Source organism: Triturus cristatus, chromosome 4_1 (genome assembly GCF_964204655.1).
Source record: "Triturus cristatus chromosome 4_1, aTriCri1.1, whole genome shotgun sequence".
Taxonomy (NCBI): domain Eukaryota; kingdom Metazoa; phylum Chordata; class Amphibia; order Caudata; family Salamandridae; genus Triturus; species Triturus cristatus.
In genome coordinates this window covers 361,992,411-362,008,988 of record NC_140585.1, presented here as the reverse complement: position 1 = coordinate 362,008,988, position 16,578 = coordinate 361,992,411, and positions in this window count along the sequence as shown.

Genomic DNA, 16,578 nt, shown 5'->3' with positions numbered 1-16,578 from the left:
ATCGATCATTTCCTTTAACCGTGCGTCAGTGAACTTCCCTCATACATCAGGGACACAGGAGATTTCCTGACGAAAATTTACAATATGTCTTGGAAAGAGGACTATGTGTTGATGACACTAGATGTCAATACACTGGATACTAGCATTAGACAGAGATGGGCTAAATGCATTGGGTTACTATTTGGGGAAGAGACCTATACACCTGTGCCAACACACATCGATGCTGTTACAAATGGTGCCTTGATAACAACATCTTTGTTTTCGATAAACTCTTTTATAAACAACTACAAGGCACAGTCATGGGTACCTGCTTCACCCTCAGCAATGCGAATTTGCATATGGGCTGGTGGGAGGAGCAGGTACTCATGACAACACAGAAAAAAGCAATGACAGAAAACATCAGTCTCTTTGTGAGGTACATAGACATTTTCATCATTTGGCAGGGTACTCAGAATTGAATATTAATAACCTGGACCTATCCTTCACATGTAACACCAGTACAGAGTCCATACACTTTTTAGATCTAGAAATATTTGTGGAGAACAACAAGATACACTCTCGGACATATAGAAAGCCTACATCAGGAAATTCTATTCTTCACACAAGTAGCTGCCACCCTACTAGACTCAAGGAGAGCATCCCATACGCTGAGTGCCTACAAATGAAGTGGAACTGTAGCACTGAAACAGGTTTGAAGGGATCTACTGACTATTTGTTTTAAAGACTCGAGTCCAGAGGGTACAGCCCCGAAACACTAGCTACTGCTAGTGCTAAAACTAAAAATGCTAAAAGGGAAGATCTATTATTCAATTCCGCCAACAGTAAGAATAAAAATACCAATAGCTACGTAGGAACCCCGAGACTCATCACAGGCTACAACACATATCATACAAACCTCCGCAAGATACTTCATAAACACTGGCAGACAGTTCGTAGTGACCCTGTTATCGGCCCTATCTGCACGAGAGCTCCTCCAATATCTTTCAGAAGAGCTAAATCAATGCGTAGAGAGCTTGTATGTAACTCACTAACTATTAGAAAGGGATCTGATTGGTTGAGATCATTGAGAGGTTACCAAAGCTGCTTAAAATGTAAAGCCTGTAGGCATGGTGTCAATACCAGAACAGTGCAAGCACCTTTTAGACAGTCACCTTATGAAATCTGAGGTAGTTACACTTGTAAAAGTGATTTTGCTGTCTACGTTCTTCAATGTACTTGCAACAAACAATACGTGGGTAGCACCATTCACCCGTTCGTATATTACAACATCTTAGGGCCATCACTAATGATGACCACAGCTACCCAGTTGCCAGAAATATAAATTGGTGCCATGGTGGCAATGCTAAATATCTCTCCTTCTTTGTGATCGACACCGTCCCCAAGAACCTGAGAGGAGGGAACAGACAGTTGACACTTAGGAGGTTAGAATCAAGATATATCACCTTACTGAATTCTAAAATCCCAAATGAGTGCAGATGAGGCGCTAACTGTACATTTGTAGTTTATTGCTGCTTGTCCCGCTCCACGTCCTGCTCATTTTCTTTAGGCCCATTTTCACTTCTTAGTTTTGTTATTTTATACTCTTCAGTTGCTATAGTTATTCACACTATACCTTTGTTGGCTCCGTATGTCCTCTAATTTACCCCTCTTAGTAATTGCTGCATATATTGTGATGGATTTCCTGCCATCCCCCCACTTGGGCGGTACCCTTTTGTCCGTAGATGCAACCAGCAATATATGGAGTCATATGTATTGAATGTTCCATTTAGTACGTATGCATGCATCTTAGATCGCAACCCTGGCACACCTTACCTTTGCCACTCATTTTCCAGGTAATCCAGTGATTTTACTAATCTTACATATATGCCATTAGTATGTTTTGGACAAATGCTGAATTATGGGGGTAAGAAGAAATTGATGAATATTTAGGGGCCAATTAGCATGGCGGGCGGATCGCCACCGTCCAACTGGTGGTGGCGATCTGCCCGCCAAAACACCCTGCCAGACGGCCTTTGACCCCCACCACATTAGCATGGTGGGGGTACCGCAGCGGACGGAAATACCTTCTGCCGCTTTTCCGCCAGTAGGCAATGATCACGATTGCCTACCGGGCAGAAAAGGCCTGCAATATGGTGGCGGTGCCTTGCAGGCACCGCCATCCATATGATGTTGGCGGTTTCATGTCTTTCCATGGCGGAGACTGCGTCATGGAAAGGCATGCGGTGTTTACTTTGGGGACCCGTTGCGGGTCCCTGGGGGGCTGGGTGGATGCACTTGGGGGGTACCCATGGTACCCCCTACATTGGCATACACAAGGTGGCAGGCACCGCGCCGTGCCTGTCACGTTGTGCATGCCAATGCACAACATGTATTTACTACATTGTTGTATATGCGGGATGCGATCTCCACGGTGGCGGTCGCATCCTAATTGGAGGCGCGGGACTGCTGCACCACTGGCGGCTGGTCCCAGCACTGCTAGGGTACGAAAGCCATCCTAATGGACCCCTTTCTTCTCACGGTGTCCTACAGAGCCTAGGTCCGTTTTGAATTATTGCTATGTGACTAGCTTTTATTTATTTTATTCAGTTACTATAATTGTCTGTCACATATTTCTTGTGCTGAAATAGATACAATCTAGAACAATTATATTATTTAAATGCAGTTATTTTTATCTGTGTTTGTAATTTCTATGTTTACTAGTATGCACAGTTGCTGCGACAACCAACTGAGAGTGCTCACTATATATTGATGGATTTCAATGGTAAAAAAATAGGCTATCAATTCGAATAAACTCACTGAGCCACATTCCCACGGAGTCAGCGCCTGTCTTTGTTGCCAGGACTGGTATCACATATATATATTTGTGCGTCCAGTGCACAAGGCAGTGTCATTTCAGATATATATATAAATACATATATTCACTGAAAAAACATAGGCTTCAGGCACTTTCTAGTTAGAAGTTGGCATTTAAAAAAACCTTAGAAATTCACTGAAAAAAATATAGGTTTCAGAGACGTTATAGTTAGTTGGACATTTCACTCGTACAAAACCTTAGAAATTCCCCCGTTATAATTAGTTAAGCTAACTATAACTCGCGCCCCCGCAATGCACCGCTGATGACGTCACATATTACATAATTCATGACATGGTCAGGGACCCCCCTTTTTTTCTCAGCCTCCGCTTGACGAATCACCCCCAAACTTTCAAGATAGGAGCTGACCTAAAAAGTGCAAGTTTTTGGAAAATGTCATAAAGATTCGTTAAACGATATACCTACTGGCGCCTGCCAGTAGGTAATATATATATATATATATATATATATATATTATATATAGTTTATAGATAAATGTGGCAATGAATTATAAATTGTACATAATAACAGAATTAATAAAGATTTTCAGGGGGGGGTTAGGCACCTCCTCAATCAAAGGTTGATGTAAAACATACAAAAACGCAGTAGTATTTAGATGACTTGTAACAGGAGACCATAGAGCTTCCCTTTTAATAGCTAGCGAGAAAGGTGCAATATAAGGTACAGGAAGTCTGTGGTTATAACGTATTCCATACCACCAAGCTTGAAACAAAATGTTTTTTGATTTCTTACAGCTTTTGGTAATTTGTTGTACTTCAACTGCTAACATAAGGTCAATTATTGTAACATTTAACATACAATCACTCCAGTCATCTGATAAGCTTCCTAGGAACAGATTGGCATGGGAAAAAAGGAACATGTGATTGAAATACAGAATGTATCTGTTGCCAAACCTTAATCCAAAACTGGTGAGTATAACAACAACTAAATATTAAGTGTTTCTGGTCTGCGTTACATTCATCACAATTGCCAGCATGTGACAAGCATGTCGGGAGTTATTTTAAATAAAATTTAAGGATTTATAAATTGTCTATTATATACAAAAATCAAGGATTAGGTAGTGTGCATTGCTCTTGAGAATTCAAAAAAATCTTTATTTAAGTTTATTCCACTGTTTAACAGACCAGTTAACATTGAGATATTCTTCCTACTTCAGCTCCACCTGTGATTTTTGCCGCTCGGTATCAGATCTAATAATTTTATATAGTGTCGTTGATGATGGTCTTCAGCATCAAAAAGGTGATTATCTGATATCATGACTGCATTAATGTTCGGAATTTTAGTATATATAGCAGATACAATTTGTGCTGAAGTGTTAAATGAATTTGGAAACTGAAATACATGCTGTACATCAGAGAAAGATAGTAGTACATTGTCCTGAAATAACTGATGAAGCCATGTTAACAATTTCTCTCTCTCTCCACGGCTGCCCAAAAATTTCCTCTAGTTTTAATTGTAATAAGTTTATTAGGCCAGGTAGATGAATTCAAGAAATAATCTTGATCGTTGAGACATGGAAATAGTATGAAGTACATTAATCTGTGTGTGTTTTTATGGATGGGTTGCAATATACATGATGGCAGTTAGGAAAAAGATTTAAATGAAAAAGGAGGAATAAAAAATGTTCTACCTGAACTGATAGAGGACAATCATCAATGTTATCTAATAGCCAATAAGTGGATATTTAGATTGTTTTAAACAAAAAGCATTGTGATAACTTTGAAAATCTGGAAAGTTAACTCCACCATACTGTGTATCCTTTAAGTTCAGTAAGGATATACATGTTTTTCCTTTATTCCATAAGAAAGATGCGAGTAAGGAATACATTTTCTTGAAAAATTACGATGTTGTATTTGTAGGAATTGTAGTTAGAACAAATAAATAAAATAGGAACCAAAATAATAAAAGAAATGTGCTCCATCTCATTATTAAAAAGTTTTGTTTAGTGATAGTTTCTTGTAAGTTCATTTTGACGATACCTTTCACAGAATTAGAGAACCAGAGCTCCAAATATTTATTTTTGTGTGGGCTCCAACAAAAACCAGAAGATATAAAATCATGTTTTAAACAACATTTATTAAGAGGAAGTATCTTACATTTTTCAATACCAAGTTTGTATCATGAAACTAGGAAAACATTGTTCACTTAACCAAGAAAAGCTGCAGGTGACAAAGTTGGATTAGAAATGAATAGGAGTATGCATACACAGATAATTAGATTTTAACCATAAATGAAACTTGTATACAATTAAGTTTTCTTATTTCAGATTAAAAAAAGGTTCAATGGCAAATATAAGTATAATAGGAGATAAAGGACACCCATGTATAACTCCAGTTTTTAACGTAAAAGGTGAGGACATTTTAACATTAGCAAATACAGGGGTTTGTGGTGAGGAATACAAAAGTGATATTAAACTGATTAAAATATTAAAACATAACCTTGTATCATCAGAGATAAATCGACCTTTAACAAAACCAGATTGTTCTCATTTCAAAAGATCTGGCAGGAGTGGATCCAAACACAAAGCAATACTTTTTGTAAAGATCTTAAAATCAATATTAACCAGGGATATTGGTCTATAATTCATACAGAATCTAGGATCTCCATCTCCTTCATGAATCAAACAAATCAATGAATCTTGAAAGGTACTCTGAGCATTCCCGGTTTTATAAAAGTAATTAAACAAATCATGTAATTTTGAGATTAAAATGAGCGAGATAAATAAAATGCAATTGAAAACCCATTTGGACCAGGTGCTTTGCCGTTTTTTATTTAAAGGAAGTACTTTAGTTAGCTCTTCACAAGAAACATCAATTTCCAATTAATGAAAATTGATATCCTTACCAGTGTTTGGTTGTATGGAGGCAAAATATTCTACAATTCGCTCATGTTGACGTATATGTTCAGGCGTGCATAAAGTATCATAAAATTGGGCACATTCATTTAGAATATCATCATCCTTAATTATAGGGTCTTTATCATTCTTTAAAATACATTCCTCCTTGGTTCGTTCTTTTTTAATTTTGAGATAGTTTGCCAAATGTTTTCCAGCTTTATTCTGTCCAACATAATATTTCACACTGGACCTAAGAAGATACGAAGCAGCATTTTATAGTGGAAATGTTATTAAATTGGCATTTGGCTTTTATAATTTCATCTAAGCAAGATTTGGATGAATAATGTGGATGCTCTGTTTTTTTTATATCATGCATAATATACAATTCTCTAATTTGCACACTTATTTTATACATAAGTGATTATGAAAATCCTAGCTGCCGCCTTGAAGGAGTCGCTAGTAGAGTTGAGATTGAAGAACTCAACAGCAAATTTCTGAATGGTGTGTGTGAAGATTCCTCCATGAAAACAGCATTGTTAAATCTCCATCCTCTGTTTGCATTCAGAGCACATAAGAAAATAAGATCAATACTGATAGGAGCATGATCGGATATTGAACTGTGCCAATCTTAGCATTGATTAAGGTTTGTGAAGAATGTTTTGATACAGATATATGATCAATTCTAAACTAGGAATGATGAGCTGAAGAGGAAAATGTGTACTACCTTAAAGTAGGATGACACAGTTTCCATGTGTCAAAAGTGACCTCTGTGATATTGCACTGACAAATTGTTCATGCATTTTACTGGGGATAAAAGTAAATTTAGAATTTCTGTCAAGAAAATGATCAGATATCTGGTTACAGTCTCTATCAAGTATTAAATTGTCATCAGAATATTCCATTAGCTTTTGAGAAATTTTACACCAAAAGGAATTGTCAATTTGAGTTGGACCGTATACATTGAAAATAGTTAAAGCAACTTTCCTAAAAAGCAACCTAACCGCCACCCATCTTCCCTCATCATCACTCATTTGAGATATGAGTTGGATGTCAAGATGTTTATCACATAGAAGGATTACTCCGTATCATTCCCTCAAACCTGGAGAGGAAAAAACATTGCCCACCCGCACTTTTTAAGCTTAAATATTTCTTTTTCAACAAGATGGGTCTCCTACAGTAACAAAATGTTTGCATTAAGATTGTAAAGATGAGCTAAAACTATGGGCCTGATTTCAATCTTGGCCGCGGGGTTACTCCGTCACAACGGTGAGGGATATCTTGTCCGCTGAAATATAAATCCCATTATATCCCATGGGATTTATATTTCAGCGGATGAGATATCATTCACAGTTGTGATGGAGTAACCCATCTGCCAAGATCTAAATCAGGCCCTCTGTCTTTTAATGAGATTGCCTAATCTATGAAACTATTCTAAGTTCCATACGGAAACAGTAAGTTAAAACCTAGAAGGCTACACAAATTGATAAAGAGCAAACAAACTTTAAAAAATATCCATCATGAATTCATGACATTAAAAAATAAAAAGTAGAATTTAATTAGAGGTGAAAAGGAAAGGTTGGGAAAATAGATGAGAAAGGAAGATAGAAAACAAGAGAATGAAAGATAAAAAGAAGCAGTAAACGCAAGAAGAAAAGGAACATAACTACTAACAAAACAAAAGGCTGAGGGTGGTGAGGCTACATGTAGAAGACAATGTGCCAAAGTATACAAAAAAGTGATTAATGGAATGCTTGAATTAATCTCAGCCACTGGAAATTACTCAGGCCATATCCCAATCCATCGTTATTTTGCATACCATGTCACCTCAGTTTGGACCCAGCAATTTGCGAATCAGTCTTGATGCTGCTCCAATCAGAACACTGTAGCACGAACTGTCAAGCCTGGTCCTCCCTTAACTGGAACACAAGCAACCCAGTACTGGTTTTGCCCTTGGCTCATCAGATCAATGCACTCCATGTTTGCACTACAAAACCGATCAGGATGTGACCATGTATGACAGACAAAGATACAGTGACAAAGACTGAAATAACATGCAAGAATAAATGAGAAAATAAACATTTGCATGCACATGTGTGTGAACAGAATTCATACAACTATCAGTAAATAGCTTTCAGTCAATGAGAAACTTTAGAACTATCCATGTATTCTCCTTTACAGTCATCCAAAAATGTACTTCTTTAGGTAGTATCTTCTAATGTTGTTGTCTTATTTTTATATGTACTTCAAGCAGGCATGGATGAAAAAGACCAATCATGACTGCTTTTGAAATCTATGTCTGTTCTGCTGTTACCCGATGCCAGAAATAGCTCATGTACTGACGAGCACGTCCGTGTCCACGTGTGTTCATCGGACTCGTGCCTGCCCACATCGTCTGCCTCACCTCCTGCCACTGCATCAGACGCGAATGTCAGCTCTACGGATCTAGAAGGACAAAGGCAAAGAAAAACTGCTTTAAATTTCCCGTGGCTGATCCCTAGCTGGCCCCAAGCTCGGGAAAGAGCTTTGGAAAAATGTTTTGGAAAAAGCTATGGCAAGCCATACCCTGAAAGGCAGGGTAGGGCAGCATGGCGATTACTAGCTCCCCAGAAGGAGGGTGGGGCATACCAAGTGGTGTAGGATTATAGTAGTGCCTACGGTCACAGTAAGCAGCTAATGACTGTAGGAGATTGGAGTGCCCACAAGATTACCTACATATTTGGACAAATTAATGGCAGAGAAGGCTGAGAAGTCTGGGGAAAAATTTGAAATTAGGGTGGTGGCAGCAACAGGAGAGAAACAATAACACACAGGCAGAGCAGAGGAAAGTGAAAGTTCTTTTTATTAAGTGAAAGTGTTTCTTCTTCACTAAGCAAATTATTAAGAAAGCTACTGAGAAGTGACTGAGAAGAGGAAAGTAATTAAGTGTGGAAAAGGGCAGAAGGTATGAGAGAAAAGTGATGTGCATTAGTGGGGATGGCACCTAGCAGAACCAAAGCGTGGAAAGGCCATGGCCCATTAATAGATATGACAATGAAAAATGATCCTACAGATGAGGAAGAGGCAACCTTGAGAGAAAAGGCAACCTTGAGAGAAAAGGCCAAAAAGTCGTACACTCCAGGAAAGCCATCAGCAAGATGAGGAGGGATCAGCTACAGATAATTGTGGGTACACTTAAACAAAATTGTGAACATATGCCTTCTATAGTCGGACCAGTAGGGGGTGAAAATGTAAATAGCGAGTTAGGAGGGCCAGCTATATATTCAGCAGGGGAGTCAGAGTGTACAACTCTCTAGGTGTCCTATGCTTGTAAAGAGATCGGGAGAATCAACTAGTTAAAGACAATATATACCTAGAGCGAGGAGGGTGTTGAAGAGTACAAAGGAAAGGTGGAAATTACTGGGGAAATAAAACATTGCCAGTGATAGTAGAGGAATTAAGAAACCCAAAAATGCACATCCAAATAAGAACCCCCAGGAAACTCAGAAAGAGCTGGAGAATAGAATGAGGGATGAAGACGGAAAAGAAGGAAAGACCTTACAAATAAGATCTACAAATAATGAGTGTAGAGAGCAGGAGAATGGGGGCCCATGTAGAGTAAAAAGGAAGGATAATGGGAGTGATTTGTTGGACCTTAGCAACATGGGGTTTGGAACTCATGTGTAAGAACTTAGGAAGAACCCAAGATAAGGAAAAAAAGGAGGGCAGAAGTTTGTGGATGTATTTCGTAGCATTACAGTATAGGGAAGGGGGTAAAAGATTGAGAAAGCTGTACACCTTAAATTGACAACAGCTATTGCTAACCTTCTAAAAAATGTTATAGCCTAAGAGATAGAGGGACAAGCGATCTTCGACAAGTAGGGTTTATACATAATAAAAATGGGAAGGAGGTCACCAAAGTATTGTTGTATTCTGGTTTAGTAAAATCCACATTAATAAAAGCAAAGAAAGAGTTGCAGAAGGAAGGAATAAGGCTTGTTCCAGATTTAGAACTAATTCAACATACAAAAAGAGAACTGGGGGTCAGTAATAAGAGCACATGGAGAGATACACAGAGATTGAAGGATTGTTAGTATCCCACTCAGGCATTCAGAGCAGAGCAAGGATTACCATCAAATTACTACTCGTGGTAGAGCTAAGGTATCAAGCTCTGATGATCAATGTTATCATTTGGTCATCCGCCAAGAGTAGAGGGTCAGTACCTTGATCATAGGGATTGCCTCTATGGCAAGCTCTTATGCTCATGAACAATGCCTTGCCAGAGCCGTGCAGACATCAAAAGCAGAGAATGTGTTTTTGTGCATATTTAAAGAAATCTAATGTGATGCAGTGCAGCGAAAGAAGAAAAAATTAAAAAGATTGTGTGGAGAGACTAGTTGCTCTAAATAATATAACCCTCCTCACACCAAGTAAAAATGATGCAGAACAAATAATGCAGTAATCCCAAGTAGCTGCTATTAAAGAATCATAGCAGTGATCCCTAGTAACTGCTAACAATGGGTCGACATGTTTCAGTCCACCGGGGAATTCCCAACAGCTTTCTTCAGGACCTATAATTTTCTAGCTACTGCATGTACAAGAACTCTCTATTCATGTGAACAATTTAGATGAGAGTAAAAGGGTTAATTAAACAATACAACCTCACTTTGGTGCTAAACCTCCAATCACAGGGTGCAATCATCACCTAAAAATATATGTAATAATAAATCATCTTATCATACACTGTGCTTCAAAAGTAGTGCGACACAGAAACATTCTCATGTACACTCATACAGTAAGCAAATGTGGCTTACCCTTCGTGATCAAGGATCAAACCTCACCTCCCTGGAACCTGTCTCAGGTTTAATGAGGCCCCGCTCTGCAGGGGAAGAAAAAAGGCGAGGCATAGATCACTAAAGCAGAAATGCTAACGACATTGTCCCAAGTACTGGTTCGTATCGCTTGACGTTTGACGAAGCATGCCTACAATAAGTGCCTGCTATCGTGTCTAAAATCTCTAAAAGAGAAAACACTAGTTAGCGGTCTAGAAGGTCTATGTAAGTCAGACAGCGGTGAAAGCCCAACTATACAGCGTATATCAAGACAGGAGGAAAAAGAAATCGAATACGCTGTGAAAACGCGCTAGCAAAGGCTCGTCTTCTGTATGCAAACTAAACAAAAGTGGGCGTAAAACATAAAAACTCAGTGGAAATGCTGGATGACATTCAGGTCCGCTGAGTTGGACAATTGTGGAAAGAATTCTCTACGTTAAACTCAACATCGAGTCACAAATTGCAGCATGAAACTGCCGACAAATGACAGGGGAGAACCATATCGCCACAACTAACCTGTCCGTTGTTACCTCTTCACGGTGCTGAGTCAGGGGGAGAGGCACCGACTGGTCAGGGATACTGGCTTAAATGCTTTGAGAAAGCCTAATAGCGCTCGGTAGACTTCAGGCGCAAAGTTTTAGCGTCATGATGAAGATGCGTAGAGCATCGGGGTTGCCCAGTCTGCGTGAGAACCGTCACGGCGTAGAACTACACCGCGACGTCACACGCTCCGCAACTGTAGTTCGAACTGGCAAATGTTAACAGAGGAGTAATGCTACGGCTGTTATGCCCAATTCACATAAATATCGTGAATTATGAACTAAAAAACAATGCCGCAATGTAGGTATATCATCACCCATGTGCAAAACCAAATGACAACACCAATTAGCGGTCATGTACGGTATGAATACAGTGAGCTCCAGTACTATAGCATTGCAAGTTGTTGTAGTGTACTCATGGCTAACAGATTGCAATCTATAAAGGCCAAAGTGAAACATGACGAAAAGAGTATGAAGAATACCAAATAGTAGAGAATAAGCATACCCTCATCCTCTCCATCACATGGATTGATCAAAATCCATGTATACTTCTCGATCTCATTGGTCTAGACCTCTAGGATGCGTAGGGCATGTTAATGCATCACAGCCATATACAGTGAGAATCCACCGAGAGGCTTAACCTAGATCTAAGTATAACCAGTAGTGCAGTCGTATCTGAGTAGGAAGTAGTGAATACCAACTACAAACTCATCCAGGGTATATCGTCATTCAGGCCGAGAGTATCACTGTGGAGCTTGTGTACCCATCTTTGCTCCTTTATAAACAAGTATCTGGAAATGTCACTGACATGTGATGGTATATTGGGTTTTTCCAGGACTGTCCATTTGAAATCCTCTGGGACATGGTTCTGTTCTGAGAAGTGTCTCATAAGTTTCGTAGTTAGCTTCTTGCACCTAAAGGTGCTTTTGTGTTCTAACATGCGTGCCTTGACTTTACGGGTTGTCATCCCAACATAGTTTATCTGGCACGGACATGTGATTAAATAAATCAGATTGCTGCTGTTACAGTTGGTAAACTGATATTGTACCCATGGTTTAATGGTTCCTATCTCAACAGACGTGGTATGTGAGGTCTGTGGGCATATGGAACAATCGCCACAGGGATGATGACCTGTTACTGCTGGTAACCCCCAAAGCGTGCCTAACGGCCTCGAAGGTGGTGTTTTAGATTTAGAACTACCTATAGCCGATAATCATGGATTAGCATTCTTGAGTCATCATGCAGGACTAGGACAAAGACAAATAAGATTAATTGATCAGGACCTGAAAGGAAAGGAAGGTCTGGAAATCACAGTATCGGGGGGGGGCGGACGGAGAAGAGTTGGAGCGATAAAAACAGTGTATACATGTATATGAACCACACCAGCCTAGGAAGAAGAGGGGTGGTTAGGTGAAATAGATTAGGACATCGGGTCATTGCAGAACCTAGGGATACTTTCTTGGAATATAAATGTTTTAGTAAAATATCAAAATAATACATCTTTAAAAAACTAATAGATACCTATGAGATTGTGTGTCTGCAAGAAACATGGCTGTGTGATGATACCCCAATGATAGAAAGATATGTGAGGCCCATAAGCCCACAACAAAAAGTCAACAAGGATGCCCTGCAGGGAGGATATCCACCCTGATATCAACCAGAATAGTAGGAAGGTGACACCCTTATCAGTGAGATGTAAATGGCTGATAGCATGCAAAGTTGAGTCCCGGGACCCTAACACCATGAATGAAAAGTTGATACAGGGGGGCAGTCTGAGGAGTATAGACTGGAAATGGGAAGGATGAAGGAGGATGTTGACTGTTTGTGTGAAAATTACCAGAAAGATATTTTTATACTGATGGGGGACCTGAACCATACATTGAACCTAATTAAAGTGGATAGATGGTCCAAAGAAATGTTGAAATAATTTAATATAAAGCTGGCAAATTTCCCTAAAACTAAAGGATCTAAATGGGATATAGCGCTGGGAAAATATCTGGGCTCAAGAGGCCTAGTTTGCTTAAATGGGCATGTAGGTGAGGATTGCCCAGCACAACAGACCTTTAAGGTTGGTCAGCAACTATGTCCAATCGACTATATGTATATGCATGCTTGTAACTTTGATAAAATAATGGATTTCCAAGTGGGTACTGAAGAGGGAAGTGATCACCACCCACTGAAATTAAAGTTGAGGAGAGGAATAAATATACCAAGGGAAACAGTGATTGCCCTGCAGATGTATTATCCTAAACTACAGTCCACTAAATTATCAGAACAACATGTGGAAAAATTATCAAATCTCCATCAAAATATATCATTTAAGGATACCTCAGAAGGACACCCGGAGTGGTATGAGAACATAATTGGACAGGTTGTAGAGTGCCTTAGAGTGGTTTTAAAAGGCAAAGGAATAAGAAATGCGAACAGCCCATGTTCCTGTTTAACTGAGGAATGTAGGTTTCTAAAGGCGCAGATAAGGAAAGAAATCTCAAAATAAGGTATGAAACAGAAAGTCATATTGTGCTGATGAAACGAAGGCAAAGGTATAAAACTTTAATCAGAGACCAGAAAAAATAACATAAAAAGATGTTATTGGGGACATATGATAGAGGCAATAGAATCCAAAAATATAAAACTTTTCCGGAAACGGGTACAGGAAAAGTCAGGAAAAACACAGGGAACTGTGATCTGTGTGGGGGATGAAGAAGCTTGGGTGGGTCATCTTGAGGAGCTATGTGGTAAAAAAAAAAAAGAGGATCGAGTGGGGAAAGAAGTAATCCCTTGGGAGAAAGTGAGTGAGGACCTAAGGTCTAAATACTCTTTAAATAATATAAGAAATATCATCTCAAGATTAACCCTGACTCGTGCAGCTGGACCCGATAATATGTCTGCAATAATCATAAAAACTCACCGTGGTTGGTGGGCTGTATTATTGTACAGGATATTTGATAAGATCTTGGATACGGGTATTATACCTGAAAATTGGAGAGGCGCAATCCTCCGTCTGATATACAAAAAGGGAGATATAAAAAGCCCTAAAAATTATAGGCTGATTAATCTCCTTGATGTGGCCGAAAAGGTATTCACAAAAATAATCTTGGGAATGCTAAAGAAACGGGCTGTTAATTGCACAGTGCCACCAGAACAGGGGGGATTTGATGAACCACACTCGACAATGGACCATTGCTTTGAGCTCTGGTCCATTGCATGCAAGTTTGCTGAGCAGACGGGGAGTCTATTTTGCTGCTTTGTAGACTTCCGTGCAGTCTTTGATTTGCTTGATAGCAATTGCCTATGGGAGGCATTGGAAAATGAAAAGACCTCTTAAGGTTAATCCAGGAGCTACATAAGAGTGATTTGAAAGTGCTAGGCAAAGAATTGTCCCACAAACACGACTATCATTATTTAAGTGAGAAAAATAATAAAAAGAAAACGGTACATTTTATGTTAAACTCATGGTGGAATAAAGTTAGTTTTCCGTATGTGGATTTGTTACCAAATCAGCTGCTACGAAATGAAGTGTTGAGAGTAAGAATTGGGCTCAATCTCTGTAAAACAAGTGATATGGTAAAAGCAAAAATTATACATATAGGAGGAAAATGCAAAAGCTTCATGAAAGGGTTTCAATGCTTTTGCATTTGACTCGTGAGGGACATCTAGTAACGACTAGTGGAACTGCAGCTTGATGTAATAATAATTTCAATGCTTTTGCATTTGACTCATGAGGGCCATCTAGTAATAACTAGTTGAACTGCAGCTCTTTGTGGAATTATTTTGATCTTGGACACTATAATATTCACTGCCCACTGGTAATCTCGTCCCATAATGCTTTGCAGGGCCTTTGGTTGGGATTGTATTTTTGCCCATAACTGTGCTTGGGGTGGTCCTAGGAGGAAAGGACCACCACTGAATTGCTCACCAGCATGATATGCTCTTTGTGTTCAAAGCATCTGCTTGGTCCTCCCCCTAGGTTAGAGTGGACCCCAAAATCATCACCTCTCATTGCCTAATATTTCCATGTCAAAATTCACTTTTGTGAATTGGTTATACGCTTTTTAGCATGTAAAATTGCTTTTATCATAGCATTTGTGGGTGTTGTTGGTTTTGCTGCTACATGTGTTTAAGCACAGTTTCTGCACTGTGCTACGTGCATTTTGCAGTACCAACTTTGCATGCTCCGTGAGCATAGCATAGTTGTATGCCCAGGGTTAGTCACTACAATGTTGTCACAGTTTTAATATTTATGAGTGTTTATGTATTTTAACCCCTTCAGCGCTGGGCGAATTCCGCCGCGGTGCTGAAGGGTTCGAGCGCGGGCGGGCTCATGACGGAACGGTTCCGTCATGAGCACAGCTCAACCGTGGCTCATGACGGAACCGTTCCGTCATGAGCATGGAAGGGGTTAAGGGACTATTTTTAGATATTTTATGTGAATATATATTTTAAACCGGCAGATTCTTATCACTTATTAGATGAGAGTGAACGATTATGTATCTGTTCTATCTGTATGAAAAAATGTTTTATAATTATCTTAAAATGCAATGGATATAAATTGTTTTATTGTTTAAAGGCCAGCAGTCTAAATAAACATATCTTTTAATTAATTGATTGACCAATCTGGCATTAGGAGCTCTGAGTTCTGGTCACATTTTGAAGAACTGCTTTCGTCTGTTGGCAGTGGCTTTAGCAATATCTTCAGAGAAATAGAAATTCTGTCCAGACCAAGGAACTTGTTTGTCTTCACATCCATAAAGACCTTAAGTCAGTATATTTGGAAAAAAGTATAACACCACCTCTGGGTCTGTTAGATAGAGAGGCAAAATGTGGTTTATGCCCTAATCTATATGCTCTTTGAATATTTAAAGAAACTTACAATGGCAAGTCTTTCCCCTTAGGGATAATGGTTTGAAAAAACAGAATAGGATCGCTCCTTTGTGATCCTTCTGGCAGGCCATAATTCCTCCTGTTGCGATTTTCCAAATCCTCTACTTGTTTTTAAAGAAGAGATATTTGTGACTGCATTTTGCTGATCTTTGCATTAAGTCCTCTGGGCTGCTTCCCGTTGTTCAATATCAGTCACTCTTTTTTTTTTTTTAAATAAAAAATGTTATTTGGTTATTTTGCAATATGTAGGTGTCGCAGCCCCACCATGGCCAGAGATGTACTTTTAGCTTGTGTCAATAACCATATTTCTGATATATAACAACACCCACTGAACACGTAGGTGACAAATGAAAAACTTACAGACAGGTTCCGGTCTCCATATTCGTACAAGCGCTGCAGTCGTCATAGTGTGCCACATTAAATATATACATACACATATTTTTGAACTCTTAGTGGAGATATACCAGTACATAAGGGAAGGTCGATACCACCATAGTCTGCCCATCAAGTCCAGATTTTGCGATGTTTAGCGGGGCATCCTCGGGCCTCAAAAACAGCAATCTCAGCCCCCATACATTCATCTAGTTCAGTTTTCCATTTGCCCAAGGTCGGGGGCAATGTTGCCTTCCACATTTGCGT